At 48.2% G+C, this 15,225-nt stretch overlaps 1 pseudogene across 1 annotated transcript in view; it reads left to right on the top strand.

Moving 5' to 3' along the window:
* The window catches only part of LOC144274475 (uncharacterized), a 28,198-nt pseudogene extending 14,221 nt beyond the window's left edge, over positions 1-13,977 (top strand). The window contains exons 2-3 of the transcript XR_013347883.1: positions 10,390-10,503; positions 10,816-13,977. The product of XR_013347883.1 is annotated as an uncharacterized LOC144274475 (transcript). The remainder of the gene's footprint in view (positions 1-10,389; positions 10,504-10,815) is intronic.
* The last annotated feature ends 1,248 nt before the right edge of the window (positions 13,978-15,225 follow it).

Genomic DNA, 15,225 nt, shown 5'->3' with positions numbered 1-15,225 from the left:
TGGGGCATGGCGCTGGCTCCTCCAGTGGCTGGAGTTCAAAGGGTGGTCTTAGGCGTGGCGCTGGCTCCTCTCTCTGATGGCTAGAGTTGGCAGGGCGGTCTGGGGGGGTGCTGGCTCCTCTGCCTGCTGGAGCTCAGGGCAGTCTGAGGCGTGGCTCTGGCTGCTCCGGTGGTTGGAATTCACAGCGTGGTCCGAGGGGCGGCGCTGGCTCTTCCAGCGACAAGATCTCGAGCAGCTATGCGTGGTGGGGCGCTGATCCTTCTGGGGACGGAGACATACTGGACAGGTGGCGAGGCAGCACTGAGTCGTCTTAGCATGGAGATCTGCTTGGCGATATGCAAGGGTGAGACAGGCCTCCTGCTGGCAAGGACCTGGGTGATGTTCCCCAAGGCAGCAGGTACTTTCTCAATCACAGCATCCCGTTCTGTGGGCCTGGCGATGGGGTTTCTTGGTGGCAGCTTATGAGGTTGGCTTTCTTTGTTGAGGCTCAGGAGAAGCGGGTCAGCAGGCAACAGGAGGGCTGGGAGCTGGGGCAGGAGACTGTGTTCCCTTGAGGTGTTTCCTGCAGGTGACTTGGTGCATCTTGCATTGCTTCTGCGTCTCAAAGGGCAGGCTGCAGAGGGTACAGCTGAAGGCGACCCGCTTGCTGTGGCATCTCTTCAGGTACCTGGTGACGCCACCAAGGAGGTGGAAGCTTCAGGGCAGAGAGCAGATGGGGCAGATGAGCATGTCCGCAGCAAGGGGGTACAACAGGTAGATGGGGTGCTCAAAGTAGCAGTAGCTCCAGAGTAGCAGCAGTGGAATACATCTTCACAGCAACATCAGTCTTTTCAAAAATGGCAGCAGCAGAATCCATCTTCAGAGCAGGTGTTGTAGACTCCATCAAATAAAAAATTAAACTGATAAGAGCAGGTACTACACTCGATCTGAGCTCCAAGGAGCCGAGAAGCTTGAGAGAGGAGGTAGGCAGCCTGCCAGTGTATGCTCATATATTACACTCCCACCATACCCTGTAAAACTTTAGTTTTATCTCTTACCTCTTTCCATTATACTAACAAACCCATCTGGCCAGGCAGAAGCAACACACACAAGTGTCTTGTCCTTTGGTCAAACATATTAGTATAATATAAGAATATCTAGATAAGAGTATCTAAAATCAAATGGGCAAACAAGATGCAAAATTCTATCTCAGGCAGGGCTGGCCTTACCATGAGGTGAACTGAGGTGGCCACCTCAGGTGCCAGACTGTGGGGGGAGGGGGGGAGCGCCACAAGGACCCAGAGTGTAGAAAATTGTCTGCTGCTGGTGCATCTGTATTCTCTCTGCTCTAGATGCACAGAGATGGTGGAGTGCTGTGCTGGGGGAAGGACGGCACAAGAGACATAACAGGCAGGTAGGAGAAAAGGTGAGACGGAATAACAGAAAGCAGCAGGGGCTGCAGGGAGAGAGAGGAGGGGGAGCAGGCTTGTCCCCTTGTCTGCCCCGGCCCAGCGCCTGGAGCAACAGCTTGGATGTACTTCTCTCACTACCTGATCCTGCACCGCAACCAGCACTATGGGGAAACTTTGGTTCCTGAGTTCCTACTAGCGCTATATTGCCTTCAAAATCAACTACACACGGGTTACAATTTAGCTGCATTTCAACTTTTTTATTTAACTGCATCAGTTTAATTAAGCATCACTCAATCTAATCTAGAGCAATTCATTTGTGTATCTGGCCGGTGGTCTTATTACTCCATCTTCAGAGGCAGTCCCTGGCCCCATGCTATTGTTGTTTTCCGACTGACCACTTGAGATTCAGTTGTGGCGTCTGGTATTGTTAGCGTCTCTGGGTTGGATGTTGACACTCTTGCTGTTTGTATTGTCTTTTCAGGTTTTAGACCTTCTTCTGTCAAGTGATGCACCACATATTTTATCTCTGTTAGAGCCAATTTGCATTTCCTTTTGTTCAGTTTCAGGTTCCTTTCACAACGCTTGTCAAGTAGTCTCTTGAGTCTTTCACCACGTTCTCATATGGTGTTCCCCCACACCAGAATGGCATCTGTATTATAACATTCAACACCCTCCAGATCTTCACAGGTCTGTTGGGTCACTGTTGGGTATTCTTCAGGAGCAGAACAGATGCCAGAAAGGAATTTTGGTAAATCTGTACCTGTCAAATGGTATGTCAAATATACAAAGTCTAGAACATTTTTTCATCCAGCTGTACTTGTCGAAATCTACTACGGCATCTAAAATAGTGAAAACGGTAGCTTTTACTAGCTTGCTGGCAATTTCTTCGACTTTAGGGAATTGAAAATGTTCCCTTCTTATTGTTTTGTTCATATCTACATGTCTACAACCCCCCGCCTCTTTCCCGATGCTCCCCCCACAAGCCGCCCCAGCAGCGCCAGGGGCGCGTTTCTCGGGGACTCTCTCGGCTTCGGTCACGCCGGGGGTGTCACTGGGCTCCGGACGGGGAGCAGGGCGAGGCTTGTGGCTGGTCTCTGGCAGCGGAGGGGTTAACCCTGTGGCTCGCTGCTGAGGGCGGGGAAGTTGCTCTGGCTCTTGCTGCTCCGCTGCTCCGGGGCTGAGCTTCCCCGGTCAGACGCCTCCGCCGCCTCCATCGTGAGCCGGAGCCCGGGCTGAGCCGCTGCTGCTCCCAGCGGGGTGTGTGCGGGGAGAGCCCTTCCCCAGCGCCCCTCGGGGCCCAGCCGGGGGGACTTTCTCCGGGGGCTGGAAGCAGCCCCTGGGCAGCCCCGGGCTCTGCCGACACCAGCCCCTGAGCCGGAGCCTGCAGGGGCGGGTGCAGGGCGGGTGCAGGGCGGGTGGGATGTTACAGAAGCACAGAATCCCCGATCAGCTTGTGTGTCCGCACAAAGCGGCCTCAGATGTGCCCGAGCTGCTGTTCTCATGGCCTGGCTTGCGCTGCCTTCTTGTCCTGAGCCCTGTAAAGTCGTTTCGCTCCTTAAGTCATTTACTTTTCAAACTGTTTTTATTGCTCTGAGACCTTCATCCTTTCCCTTCATTAACATTGTGCAGAGGGCTGTTCTTATGCATCATTCTGTGTATTTTTAATAGCAAGAGATCACTGAAAATATTCTGGTGCTGGTCGTTACAGCAATCCCATCACACACTGTTTCTAGTGTAGCACTTCCTGTTGGTACTGCAATTGTAGTTTTTCATTATAATTTTTTGTTCTTCTTTTACCTACACAAGTTTATTCTTTGGGACCACGTGATATCAAGGCTGACAGATTTCTTGGGTTAGTGTCAGAACACTTCCCCTCCCCCCCTCCGCTGATAATAGCTCACCTTAGCTCACTGATCACTCTCTTTATAGTGGGTATGGCAACACCCATTTTTTCATGTTCTCTGTGTGTGAATCATAGACTATCAGGGTTGGAAGGGACCTCAGGAGGTCATCTAGTCCAACCCCCTGCTCAAAGCAGGACCAATCCCCAACTAAATCATTTCAGCTAGGGCTTTGTTAAGCCTGACCTTAAAAACCTCTAAGGAAGGAGATTCCACCACCTCCCTAGGTAACGCATTCCAGTGTTTCACCACCCTTCTAGTGTGGGAAAAGTTTTTCCTAATATCCAACCTAAACCGTCCCCACTGCAACTTGAGACCATTACTCCTCGTTCTGTCATCTGCTACCACTGAGAACAGTCTAGACCCATCCTCTTTGGAACCCCCTTTCAGATAGTTGAAAGCAGCTATCAAATCCCCCCCTCATTCTTCTCTTCCGCAGACTAAACAATCCCAGTTCGCTCAGCCTCTCCTCATAAGTCATGTGTTCCAGTCCCCTAATCATTTTTGTTACCCTCCGCTGGACTCTTTCCAATTTTTCCACGTCCTTCTTTTAGTGTGGGGCCCAAAACTGGACACAGTACTCCAGAGGAGGCCCCACCAATGTCAAATAGAGGGGAACGATCATGTCCCTCGATCTGCTGGCAGTGCCCCTACTCATACATCCCAAAATGCCATTGGTCTTCTTGGCAACAAGGGCACACTGACTCATATCCAGCTTCTCGTCCACTGTAACCCCTAGGTCCTTTTCTGCAGAACTGCTGCCGAGCCATTCGGTCCCTAGTCTGTAGCGGTGCACTGGATTCTTCCATCCTAAGTGCAGGACTCTGCACTTGTCCTTGTTGAACCTCATCAGATTTCTTTTGGCCCAATCCTCTAATTTGTCTAGGGCCCTCTGTATCCTATCTCTACCCTCCAGCGTATCTACCTCTCCTCCCAGTTTAGTGTCATCTACAAACTTGCTGAGAGTGCAATCCACACCATCCTCCAGATCATTAATGAAGATATTGAACAAAACCAGCCCGAGGACTGACCCTTGGGGCACTCCATTTGATACTGGCTGCCAACTAGACATGGAGCCATTGATCACTACCCGTTGAGCCCGACAATCTAGCCAGCTTTCTATCCACCTTATAGTCCATTCATCCAGCCTTTCTTTAACTTGCTGACAAGAATACTGTGGAGACCATGTCAAAAGCTTTGCTAAAGTCAAGGAACAATACGTCCACCGCTTTCCCCTCATCCACAGAGCCAGTTATCTTGTCATACAAGGCAATTAGATTAGTCAGGCGTGACTTGCCCTTGGTGAATCCATGCTGACTGTTCCTGATCACTTTCCTCTCCTCTAAGTGCTTCAGAATTGATTCCTTGAGGACCTGCTCCATGATTTTTCCAGGGACTGAGGTGAGGCTGACTGGCCTGTAGTTCCCAGGATCCTCCTTCTTCCCTTTTTTAAAGATGGGCACTACATTAGCCTTTTTCCAGTCATCCGGGACTTCCCCCAATCACCATGAGTTTTCAAAGATAATGGCCAATGGCTCTGCAATCACAGCCGCCAACTCCTTTAGCACTCTCAGATGCAGCGCATCCAGCGCCATGGACTTGTGCTCATTCAGCTTTTCTAAATAGTCCTGAACCACTTCTTTCTCCACAGAGGGCTGGTCACCTCCTCCCCATGCTGTGCTGCCCAGCACAGCAGTCTGGGAGCTGACCTTGTTCGTGAAGACAGAGGCAAAAAAAGCATAGAGTACATTAGCTTTTTCCACATCCTCTGTCACTAGGTCGCCTTCCTCATTCAGTAAGGGGCCCACACTTTCCTTGACTTTCTTCTTGTTGCTAATATACCTGAAGAAACCCTTCTTGTTACTCTTAACATCTCTTACTAGCTGCAACTCCAGGTGTGATTTGGCCTTCCTGATTTCACTCCTGCATGTCCGAGCAATATTTTTATACTCCTCCCTGGTCATTTGTCTAAGCTTCCACTTCATATAAACTTCTTTTTTGTGTTTAAGATCAGCAAGGATTTCACTGTTAAGCCAAGCTGGTCGCCTGCCATATTTACTATTCCATCTACACATTGGGATGGTTTGTCCCTGTAACCTCAATGAGGATTCTTTAAAATACAGCCGGCTCTCCTGGACTCCTTTCCCTCTCATGCTAGTCTCCCAGGGGATCCTGCCCATCAGTTCCCTGAGGGAGTCAAAGTCTGCTTTTCTGAAGTCCAGGGTCCGTATTCTGCTGCTCTCCTTTCTCCCTTGTGTCAGGATCCTGAACTCGACCATCTCATGGTCACTGCCTCCCAGGCCTCCATTTGAGAAGCATTTCCAGCTGGGGGCAAGCCAACAGACAGTCTGTGCAGATGGAAACTACAGGCTTTTTCTTTGCCAGGATGTAGATTTTTGTCCCGCCCTGTTTCTTGCCAAAGAATGGCCATGTAGCAGGTAATGATCCATCAGCCTTGTTTTCACCTGGCGGAGGCATCAGTTTGCTCTTTGCCTCTGAGGAACTGGTTTGGCCATTTCAGACTTACTTGTAAAGCATATTTTTAGTTATGATTGCAGCTTATGTTTATAACTTCACATACAATGCAGCTACTTGCATTTTGCCATGATGATATTGGTCAGCAAATGATGAGTTTTTCAATGATACCTCACAAGGCACGCCTTGTCGTCAGTTGTTGGCTACGTGTATGTTCTCTCTGTGTGCTGCACCAGCTCTGTGCAGATATCTGACGCAGGAGACCTCGCTGAAACTGCCCAAAAACATCACAGACTCAGGTCATGGGAAGGTGCTCAGCCAGGTTTATTGCCAACAAAGCACTGTAGTATTGCCCTGGTTACATGTACACTAATACATGAATGCCCGTGACAATGGACCAGCTCAGTGAGTGTTGGGACTTTCTGCTTTCCCCTTGGCCAAAAACACCCCTTCTGTGACCTCTCTTTTATACACTGAGACGAACAAGCTATGTATTGCCCCTCTGACATGGTTAGTTACCACCCTTTACCTGGCATCTGTAGGCTCAATCAAAACATCCCTATCCATCACCTTGTCATGCTGACCTTATTCTTAGGAGGGGTCAGTGTGTCCCTGTATCATCTTCAGGGAGTGTGTTCACACCATAACCTTGTATCTGAGCAGCAATAGTGAGTGCCAACTCCTCAGGGCTTGGAGGTCCCTCTTCTCCAGCAGCAGGGAGAGCACAGCCCACCTGCATGACAGGAGGAGCACCATGCTGCCCAGGGGCTCTGCCCAGATGATGGCAAGGTCTGCAGCAAGGACATCCCAGAATGTGCAGTAAAACTGCATGGTCAGCCATTGATGCCTGCAGATTTGTTAGTGGGCATCAAACAGAGGGCTTCTGAGAGCTTGGCCAGAGTGAGAGGAAGCTGTAGTCAGTCTCGGTCACCCAGGCTGACCTTCGGGAGCTCATCCCACAGGGCCACTCCAATGTCAGTATTGGTTGATCCAGAGAGAAAATGTTGGTGTAGAAAGCTCTCACCCTTTATCACATGTGCTCCAGATCCACAAGAGGGGTGCCATCTTCTGCTAGGAGATAGGTGATGTGGTTTTTTTGCTCTTCTGCTCTTTTAAAGAGCACAGAAGAAGCAGGAGCCACAATACATCTCCTAAAGGGGTCCGATACATGACCAGACAAAAGCAACTTGGACCTAGTGTTTCTCCCAACACACACTGTGCAGGGACAGATTTTCAGGGTTGGTAGCCATGCATCTCTCCACCTCCATGACCTTCCATTCCAACTTATCAATCACGGCTTCCATCACTGCTCCATCCCTCTTTCAGCTGCTTGTCAGTGGACCAGTTCATAGAAGGTCAGACCTTGTGGTCGGAATGGGAGTCAGGCCTAGTCATTGGAATCCAAATGCCAGAGCCAAAGGTCGAGACGGTTGGAGTGAGGAATCAGAGCTGAGGGTTGGAACTGGATTACCAGGAGTCAGGGAAGGCAGGACTAGGGCTGGTTCTGATCAGGAGAGGAACAAGACTGGGTGCAGGGTAAAAGCTGGACTGGAGCTGTGGAGGAGTGAAGCAGGAGTAGGGCTTGGAGAGATGAGCACAAGGAGGCAGACAGTCCATGGCCATGTGCCTTGAGCAGCGAGTGAGATACTACTGCTGCTGTGCTTCAGAACCGGCTTTCTAGCTTCCTCAGCCAGTCAGGCAGGGCAGGTCATCAGGCAGCCTAGCCAACTCGTTAGGGTGTCAGGAGCACAGAGCAAGTGCAGCTGCAGGGCCCTACTCCTGACACTGGTCTGGTGGGGTAGTCTCAGCAAAACAGCTTGACACTCACCTTGACCACTTCCCAACATCTCCGTGCCTCTACAGTCACCAGTCCAGCCAAACCTCCCGGAAGGACTCCACAAAGCCAGCATCCTCTTACATGGTATTATTACAATGCCAGCAAGCCGGCCTGAGCTGCTCAGCTACGAGGGGGTGTCACCGTGCCTCAGGGGGTCACAACTGAGAATACCAAATTCAGGACAAACGGCTAAGCAATAGGGCAGACACACCCCAAAACTGGTGATTATTCTTCCATAAGATATACCAAACCAGCAACGAAAGTAAACTTCTGTCTCACCATGCTGGCTAACAAGAAGTCAGAAATGCAGCCTCCTTTGATATTCCAGTCCTTTTTTCAACACGCAGACTCTAGACTTATTGATGAGTGCTTATTTAAAACCAATTTAATCAACCAGAGGGTTCTTCTGATTCCCAAGGACAAGCCATGTACCCAGGTCAATATATAACTCAGATCTTACCCAATAATCATGCTGTTGCCAATCCTTTAGTATCTAATATCTAAAGGTTTATTTATCAGAGAAGAGAAAGAGGGGAGAATTAAAATCGGTTAAAGGAATCAAATACATATGCACATTGCAAAGTTTTTGTATCAGGTTTGAGGCAGTAATGACATAAACTACTGGCTTGTTAAGTCTCTGCTTCCTTCCAAAAGATTGGAAGGTCAGAATGCTCCCATTAGTATAAGTCTATAGTCCAGAGATCAGAGCAGGGAAGACGCAAAATGGAGATGTTTCCATTGTGTTTGTTGATGGGCCATCAATTGAATACTCCATTCACAATGTGCAGGCTAGATTAGATGTAAACTACCTTGAGGGTGTTACCACAGGAGCAAACATATTTGAAATACAGGTACATAGTCAATATTAATAACTAGAAATACAAAAAATGATATACACATACAAACAGGATAAACATAGTCAGCAAATCATAACTTTTCCCTTGATACCTCACATGACATTTTGCACAAGATTTGGTAGCAACAATGATGTACATGGTCCTATTTTAATCATGTAATGTCACAGGGGGACCTTCCCAAGGACTAAATGATGGTCCAAGAAGGGGTCTGGCTGAATGTGTGAGGAATGGGCCCACAAGATATAAAAATGTGAAAGGTAGATTCTTTCCAACCGAGGGGTGTGACTGAGCCACCTGCACCCAGAAAAAGGTGAAGGAGGTGGAGGACTGGGCACCCGAGGAAGGTTGGGAAACAACATAAAGAGGCTGCTGCTGGCAGAGTAGAACCAAGGCAGCAGAAGGAGAGCTCAGCTGTAGCCATAGCCACACACGCCCCCGGAGGATCAGCACAGCCAAATGCCACCATGGCCAGCTGCAGGAGCAGAAGCTAATTTGGGCAGCCTGAAGGCCCGCATAGGCAGTAAGGTATCAGGAGCGTCGGAAGGGCCTGAAGCAGCCAACCAAGGATTCACCTAGTTGCTCAGAGAACTTTCTCTGTCTCCTTCTGGATTAAGTAGTGCATCCAAGCCAAATAGTAAGGTTAGCCGTCGCCCCCACTCAGGAGCTTTGTGAACAGAGCCCTTGGGGAGCTACAACTCTGCTAGATCCTTTCTCTACAAGCTCTAAGTGACCTGCCAGGCAGCAGCTGCAATCTGAGCACTGCCTCTGGGCCTCGGTTTCAGACCTGCAAGCCCTCACAAGAGCTCACGTTTTAAGTAATGTGTTCCTGTTCTGGCGTGGGATGCGGGGAATGGGACTGGCCATGATGGAGATTTAGTTGTACCCTGGAGAGTGAAGCAGAATGCTCAACTCCCCTGGGCAATAAGCTGGGCCATTCCCGAGGCAGAGGTAATGCACCTTTACTCCAGATGAGTGTCATGGGATCTTGTATGGTCTATAGCCCAGTCTCTGTAAGATTGGGAAGAAGCCTCTCTGGGTGGGTGTCAGGGTTCCCTCTCCATTCTGAACTCTAGGGTACAGATGTGGGGACCTGCATGAAAGACCCCCTAAGATTATTTCTACCAGCTTAGGTTAAAAACTTCCTCAAGGCACAAATCCTTCCTTGGACAGGTACTGCCGCCACCACCAAGTGATTTAACAAAGAATCAGGGAAAGGACCACTTGGAGTTCCTATTCCCACAAAATATCTCCCTAAGCCCTTACAACCCCCTTTCCTGGGGAGGCTTGAGAATAATATCCTAACCAATTGGTTACAAACTGATCACAGACCCAAACCCCTGGGTCTTAGGACAATAGAGAAATCAGTCAGGTTCTTAAAAGAAGGATTTTATTTTATTTTCTTTAAAAGGTAAAAATCCCCTCTGTAAAATCAGGATGGAAAATAACTTTACAGGGTAACAAAAGATTCAAAAACACAGCAGAACTTCCTCTAGGCTTAGTTTCAAAGTTACAAAAAACAGGAATATACCTCCCTCTAGCAAAGGAAAAATTCACAAGCAAAACAAAAGATAATCTAAGATGCCTTGCCTTGCTTTTACTTACAATTTTTGTCATATGAGAGCCTTTTAGGATGGTTTATAGGAGAAGGAGTTTTCTGACCTGATGCTTCTCTGCTTCCCAAGAGAACACGCACCACAAAGCCTTCCCCCACCAAGATTTGAAAGTATCTTCTTTCCCCATTGGTCCTTTTGGTCAGGTGTCAGCCAGGTTATTTGAGCTTCTTAATCCCTTACAGGTAAGGAGGAATTCTAGGCTACCCTTAGCTGTATTGTTATGAGAGTGGGTGACTCAGATCCTGGGTCCTGAAGTAGTAATAGGGCTGACCTTAATAAACAAGATCAACACATGATAAATTGTTTCCCAAGCAGGATTTCCAATTTCCAAACCTAATGTGAACTCCTGGATGAAGCGAGGGGAGGAGCTGCACATCCCGAATCTCCAAGGCTATGAGGAAGAGGCGATCATCAGCGACACCCACACAGGTGAGGAATCAGCTAAACTGACTCAGAAACCAATTACTGTATCCTCATAGCAGATGTCACTTAGACTTGATGAAAATGCCCATCTGACCCTTCAGCCTGTCTTCATCTCCAGTGAGAGGATGTGGAGGAAGGATGGATTCTCTCTTCTGGGGAGGGGTTGTGAGGAAGGAGGATGAACTCAGCTCATGATATTTCAACTTCCCCAGCTATTATATGGGTGTGTTTTCCCCTTTTCCTGTTCCCCTTTCAGAGTTTTCCTTTCCCCCCAGCACAGAGAATGACTCCTGTCTGGATTATCTCTCTATCCCACAGGGGATGGGACGGTGAGTGAGAACAGCGAGAAGAGTCTTCAGCAGGAAGGTCCTGAGCAAATGGCACCACATGGGATGTTATGGGGAAGATCTGAAGGGAATGTTTCCCAGAATCCTGAGCAGAGAGAAACTTGTGAGAGTCAGCACAGGCCAGATAGGCAGCAGGGAAACCATCCAGGAGAGGGACATGGTAAATCCACCCACAGGAGCAGAGTGGTCAAAAGAAACAAAGAAACTGATCAACAGAGAATACACGATCAAGAGGGAGCCTACACTTGCAGTGACTGTGGGAAAAGCTTCCAATGCAGACCAGTCCTTATCTTACACCATAGAATCAACACAGGCAAGAAACCCTTCAACTGCTGTGATTGTAGGAAGAACTTCAATGAGAACTCAAATCTTATTATCCATCAGGGAATACATACAACTGAGAATCTGTAACTGCCCTGACTGCGGGAAAAGCTTCCCTTCGTGCTTAAGTCTTATTGAACATCAGAGAATCCACACAGGAGAGAAGCCCTTCAACTGCTGTGACTGTGGGAAAAGCTTCAATCGGTGCTCAAATCTTAACATTCATCATGGAATCCACACAGGAGAAAAACTCTTTAACTACTCTGACTGCAGGAAATGCTTCAGGGAAAGCTCACACCTTATCACACATCAGAGAATTCATACAGGAAAGAAACCCTGTAAGTGCTCTAACTGCGGGAACAGCTTCAGTCAGAGCTCAGACCTTATTAAACATACAAGAAAGAGACCCTATAACTGCTCTGATTGCGGAAAAAGCTTCCATCGGCGCTCAAGGCTTATTGATCATCAGAGAATCCACACAGGAGAGAAGCCCTTCAACTGCTCTGACTGCAGGAAAAGATTCAGTCAGAGTTCATACCTTATTAAACATCAGATACTACAAACGAGAGACACCCTATAACTGCCCTGAATGCAGGAAAAGCTTCTGTCAGAGCTCAGACCTTGTTAGACATAGGAGAATCCACACAGGAGAGAAACCCTTCAACTGCTCTGATTGCAGGAAAAGCTTCAGGGAATGCTCAAACCTTAATGCACATCAGAGAATTCACACAGGAGAGAAACCCTATAACTGCTCTGACTGCGGGAAAAGTTCGGTCAGAGTTCATACCTGTGACGAAGTGGGACTGTTCTTAATGTTTCCTCTGAATAGTGTGGGGGTGCCTCAGTTTCCCCTAGGCAGCTCTTAAGTATCTAGGTGGTGGGATAAGGGTGTATGATCATTGCAGAGCCCTGGAGAGCACGTGTGTGCAGGGGTTTGAACACAGAGAATGGCCAACACCCTGTTTCCTGGCAACTGATGGCCTGGGCCCTTTCCCCCCTGCAAGGTGAGAGCTAAAGGGTTGGAGAACAAAGGAATCAGGTGACCTCGTGGCCCGGGAAAGGGACAAAGCCCAGGGGAGGAGGGGCTGGAGGGAGTTTCAGTTTTGGGGCTGGCTGGAGACATGGAGTGAAGGGCAGACGTGGTTGTCTGGCTCACAGCCCCCCAAAATGGACCCAGCTGAGGGGTCCGGTTCTCTGCACCTACAAGCTCTGTGTTAGACCATGTTCCTGTTGTCTAATAAACCTTCTGTTTTACTGGCTGGCTGAGAGTCACGTCTGACTGCGAAGTTGGGGTGCAGGACCCTCTGCCTTCCCCAGGAGCCCTGCCTGAGTGGACTTGCTGTGGGAAGCGCACGGAGAGGCAGAGGATGCTGAATGCCCCGAGGTCAGACCAAGGAAGGTGGAAGCTGTGTGAGCTTTGTGTCCTGAAGACAGGCTGTTCACAGAAAGGCAACTGCCCCAGAGTCCTGACTGGCTTCATAGGGAGCAGTTCCGGAGCATCACCCAGGGACTCCGTGACAATACCTTATTAAACATCAGATACTACATGCAAGAGAGAGACCCTATAATTGCTCTGACTGTGGGAAAAGCTTCCCTCGGCACTCAAAACTTCACAATCATCATAGAATCCACACAGGAGAGAAACTCTAACTGCTCTGACTGCGAGAAGAGCTTCAGGGATCGCTCATACCTTATTGCACATCAGAGAATTCACACAGGACAGAAACGCTATAACTGCCCTGACTGCAGGAAAAGCTTCAATCAGAGCTTACACATTCTATCAGATCAGAGAACCTAAAGGGGAGAGAGACCCCATAAATTCCCAAGGACAAGAAAAGCCTCAGTTGGAAGTCAATCCTTGTTGCCCATCAGAGAATCCACCCAGGGAAGAACGCTTTAAATGCCCAGAATTTGGGAAATGTTCAATGAGAGCTCAGCCCTTAATAAACCTCAGAGAAGCTATGGGGAAGAGTGCCCGAGAGCAGAAATGCCTTTCAGCACAACTCATCTTCCATGAGATGTAAGAGAATCCACCCAGGATATGCCCCGTAAAAGTGTGCTGGCTAGGGATGGGCAAAGAGAATAACATTTTTGCTTATTCCTACAAATCTTAGCGGGTCCAGCATGGCTACAGTGGCCATGTAGTGAGGACATACAACCTTATTGAAGCAGAGAATGAAATCTCCTCCCTAGAACAGAGCCATGCAGAACAAGAGGCTGAGATAAGATTCCCACATTATGATGGGACTTGATTATGACTTCTTGGCAAATGGGAATGTTTTGTGTTCAGCCACTTCACTTCATTTAAGTGTGATGTTATACACCTAACCCCCTCTTTTTCTTGTCTGCTGTGACTTCTCATTCATCCCTGATAATGTTTTTAGGCTAGAATCCATCAAAGGACTTAAGAGTTGTGACAAAGTGTTCCAAATGCCAAACTTTTGGGTACATAGACTATCAGAGGAACAGCAGTGGGATCCACAAAGACTGAGTTATGTGACCAAGCCCCTTATAAAATGAATGAGGAGAGATGGGTGCCTTAGAATGGAATCCCCAAATCCCCACACATTACATGGGGAGCCATGTAAGCTACCTAGTGTGGCATCCTGACAAGAGTGTATGACCTAAGCCCGTTCCTTTTATGGGAATAGGCGTATATCTCTGCTTCCAGTTCATGAGTCATGGAAGTGAGACGATGCTATGATGATAGGGCCCAGTCCAATAGACATTTTCAGAGGCTGCCTAACTCTGCAGTGAGGGAATCTCCCTCATAATCTTTTGGTCAGAGATTAGGGTACTCACCTAGGATGTGGGAGACCAATTCAAGTCCCCTCCGCACCTAATAAAGCCAAGAGTTTAGAACAGGGATCTGCCACCTCTCAGGGGAGTGCCCTAGCCTCTCAGCTCTCAGATATTCTGAGGTGGGTGTCTCAATATATCCTAGAACCAAGAGTTGGGTCAAGACAGAGAGTGAAAATGACCATATAGACTGGTGGTTAGGGCACCCATGTGTGAGGTGGATATCTCTGAGTCCAGTCCCCTGGCTCCAATTACTCTTTAAGTGTGCCTGAAGACAAAATCCTAAATCCTGCCACGAAGAAGATTGTGAACTTCATGGCAGCTGGAATTTCTGTAAAGGTTTAAGAAATCAATTGTTGTTGCTAAAATTCTATAGGGAATTTCTGTTCTTCAGGGAAGTTGGAATTTGGCCTTGGAGAGCTTAATTATTGCTTCCCATTGGAGTTCAGTTCTGTTCCCTAAAACTGGACTCTTGGGCTGGTAGGTGCTGCTAACTGAAAAGTACCCAGTTCATATAAACCCAACAACTTCCATCCAATTCTGAAAAAGATCCTAATTTCAAATGGTATGAAAGAAAAGAATTCTGCTAGAAATAGTAAAAAGTAAGCCTTAAAACTGCTTCAGATTGCGGAAAATTCTTCTAAAACAAAACTGGAATGGGTTATAGGATTTGAATGTGACACTATTGTAACTAAAACTGACTTAGTGCTGATTGAAACTGCATGCGTTCACATGTAACGTCCACATCCTGGGTAAGCACCCTAACCACTGGGCTAAAAGCTATGAGGGAAACCATCTCCTTTCACCCTCCCCCAGCCTCCTGCCTGTTTTGTGTGGAGCAAGGCAGCCTCTGATCATGCTTACCAGATTGGGCCTCCACCTACCTTCCCCTGGTTTGTGAGTTGCACTGGGGCTTAGAGGAGAGACAAGGGCTTGGGTGCCTAGAATGAGGCAGCTGGGTGCATGCCTAGAAGCAGGAACATAGGCATCTAGAGGATTTTTACCACAAAAACGTAGGTGCTGAGTGAGGTTAAGAGCCTACAGGGATAGATGGAACCTGAGTGGGAGTGCTGTTACCACAGGGGTGCCTAGTAAGGAGTCTAAGAACCTTTGTGAATCCCCCACCCCACCCCACCCCACCCTTAGTACAATGGATACATACAGATAAAGAGATGGGCTCCTTTGGATTGTCAGTATGATGTCCTGACTTGTCTCTGGGCACTGAGGTAGGAGAATGGTTTATTTGTGACTTTCTTGCTTT

This window comes from Eretmochelys imbricata, chromosome 14 (genome assembly GCF_965152235.1).
Source record: "Eretmochelys imbricata isolate rEreImb1 chromosome 14, rEreImb1.hap1, whole genome shotgun sequence".
In the NCBI taxonomy this organism is placed as follows: Eukaryota; Metazoa; Chordata; order Testudines; family Cheloniidae; genus Eretmochelys; species Eretmochelys imbricata.
Note: the sequence above shows the minus strand (reverse complement) of the source record. Positions and strands in the feature narration are given on the sequence as shown.